Genomic DNA, 3,075 nt, shown 5'->3' on the forward strand with positions numbered 1-3,075 from the left:
CGTTTTAATTTTCTCTAACCCTATTCTGTAACCTAGGTAATTAATAGAATTTCCTCTTTGAATCTTTTCAGGGGCAATTTGTAATCCCCACTTAGGCAAGACTTTCTTTACTCCTTCAAACAGCCTTTATAAAGTATCTTTATTTGAATCAGATAACAAGATGCAACCTCGCCGCTCCAATTACTACAAGAGTGTGAAGATTTGTGCTGTGCACAAAGCTACATACATATAGTCATTTTAAATGAAATTTACTCCAATCAGCCCAATGACCATATCATTATCATTTCCAGGTGATATAGGAAGAACTGCTTCAGGCAGAGGAGAAACACACAGCCAGCTCTTAATTGCTAAAGTTAGGATGGATTCTACAACTTTGCCTATCATTCGTAGTGTGCCAACTCATCCCAAACGTGATTGAAAGTGTGGAGAAAGCAAGCAAATTGGGCGGGCTTCTTTGGAATCACCTCCCACTCTGCGCGTTCAGAATTCTATGTAGTCGTTATTATATATTCCTTTTGTGTGCTTTATTATGCAGACTTCTAGCAGGTGAGAGCGACTGGAGCTTGTGAGCTTCAACAATCGTGTGAAAAGGCTGTGTTTCACAGAGAATGAAAGAGCAGGGAAACACTTTCTAATTCCCAAGCCCGTTATTGAGAAACAAAGTAAAACAAAGAAATTTCACATAAAATTGTCTTGGCAAATGTTCTTTCTTCCTTCCTTCCTTTTAAATTGAAAATAGCTGGGCTGTGGTGGCATACCTGTTTAGCCCCAGCACTTGGGAGGCAGAGGCAGTTGAATCTCTGTGGGTTCGAGGCCAACCTGGTCTAAAGAGTGACTTCCAGAACAGTGACAAAGCTACACAGAGAAACCTTGTCTCAAAAGACAAAACAAGGGGCTAGAGATGGCTCAGAGGTTAAGAGCACTGACTGCTTTTCCAGAGGTTCTGAGTTCAATTCCCAGCAACCACATGGTGGCTCACAACCATCTGTAATGAGATCTGATGTCCTCCTCTGGCCTGCAGGCATACATGTAGACAGAATACTGTATACATAATAATTAAGTAAATCTAAAAAAAAAGACAAAACAAAAAATTATAAACTGAAAATAGATTTTTTTTGCATACAATGTATTCTGATTACAGTTTCCTTTCCCTCATCGCCTAGATCCTCCCCACCTCTCCACCCATCCAACTCTACATGCCTTCTTTCTCTTTCTCTTTAGGGAAGAGTCAGGCAAATAAACAAGCAAGCCAGAATAAAACAAAATAAATAGAGGGGAAAAAACAAAGCAAAAGCAAGAGAAGCATATATGCATATAGAGACAAGAGACACCCACACAGGAACACCCCCAAAACACAAAATTGGAAAAAATAATATTTAAACACAAGACCAGGACAGGGGCAAAAAAGCCCACAAAAAAATTCTCCAAAAACACACGAGTCCTGTTTTGTGTTGGCCATCTGCTGCTGAGCGCAGGGCCAGCACTTCAGGGCGGGTTGTATATCCAGCGAGCCTCCATTGGTGCAAGCTGTTTGCCAACTGAAGATAGATTCACGTTAGGGAGGGGAACTCGTGTCCACCTTCCCTTCTCACTGCAGGGACCTGATCTGGCTTAGGCCTGTGCAGGTCGCGTGCATTTGGCCACAGTCTCTGTGAGTTCCTCTGTGGGTCTGTCCTGCTGTGTCTGGGAGACTCTTTCGGTTCCTTCCACTGCTCTGGGTGTTACAATCCTTCTGCCTCCTCTTCTGCAAAGGTTCATAAAACCCGAGGGGAGAGGGGCGAACCCTAATTTGGGGGGAGAACTTTAGTCTCAGACTTTGCAGTTGTGTTCTGTCTTTCTTGGCCGTTATATAATTGTGGTCTTGTGACATAGGAACGGCAGTAGATGATTTGCAAACAAATGTGCATCGCTGGGTTCCAATTTGGAACATGAGCCACAGTGTTTTGTTCTCCACTTCGAGGCATCTGATATATATTTTGCATTTTGTAGTTCATATAAATATTTGGAATGGTTTAAGCCATTAGTACAGTGTGAAGATAAACTTCAGCAGACCAACGGCATTTTACAGGCATCAAGATTGCGTTTGTACTTTGTTGCTAAGCCTCACTGTTTAAACGGTAAGGGTTAAGTGAGAGCATCTATGTAAACACTACTTCAGCTCTGGAAGCGAGGTGTCTGGTCATTTGTGGCACCAAACAAGGAAGGTTCAGAAAGGGTTCGGGCAGCTTTGGCATCGTGTTGGCACAATTTGGAATTGCTGTCCTGGTCTGCAGTGTTTCAGTTCAGACTCAAATCCAGGTAATGAAAACATGAGCACTGTGAACCTCGGCAGTGAAAGCAACAAGCAAAGCTAAGCACAGCGGGATCATTGTCAAAACTGAATAATGGCATGTTTCTCTTCCAAAAATATCACAGTCACAAACAAGGAAAACTTGAGACCTGTGCACATTTCAGTTTCATGGCACTTTAAAAAGTTCCACTAGATTTTAAAAATGGCAATCTCAGTTGAAGATATTGTTGTTCTTTTCGGATAGTTGTAGAATGACCAAGCAGTGCCTGGAGAAGGAGTTTGAGCTGTGGACTCTGCCTCTGCCCAGATGTGCTCTCAAAGCTCCCTGTGCTTCAGCACAAAGCTCACAGTACAGCCCTGGCAACTTCCCAATAAACGTTTATAGAAACGATGACATGTCTCCTTTGACTTGCTCTGCCTTAAGGTACAAATCGCTGTTCTACTTAAGGAATAAAAAAGGAAAGTTAAATCTGAATATTTAGCTCCAACATTGACTCAGAAACAAAACGGAAAGGTTTTTTTTTTCAAATAACAATTTCAGATAAATAATCCATCGTGTGGACAGAATCTCATACTCATTTGTTACTAGCTAATCTTTCCCCTTAGTCTGTAGTGATAGAAAACAAAGGAAATCTTTCTGTCAAAAATAAATCATAGATGAAGTTAATGCATGCATTCAATACCAAAGGGAGCATATTGCCTCTCTCTCTCTCTCTCTGTGTGTGTGTGTGTGTGTGTGTGTGTGTGAGAGAGAGAGAGAGAGAGAGAGAGAGAGAGAGAGAGAG

This window comes from Microtus ochrogaster, linkage group LG10 (genome assembly GCF_000317375.1).
Source record: "Microtus ochrogaster isolate Prairie Vole_2 linkage group LG10, MicOch1.0, whole genome shotgun sequence".
Classification (NCBI taxonomy): domain Eukaryota; kingdom Metazoa; phylum Chordata; class Mammalia; order Rodentia; family Cricetidae; genus Microtus; species Microtus ochrogaster.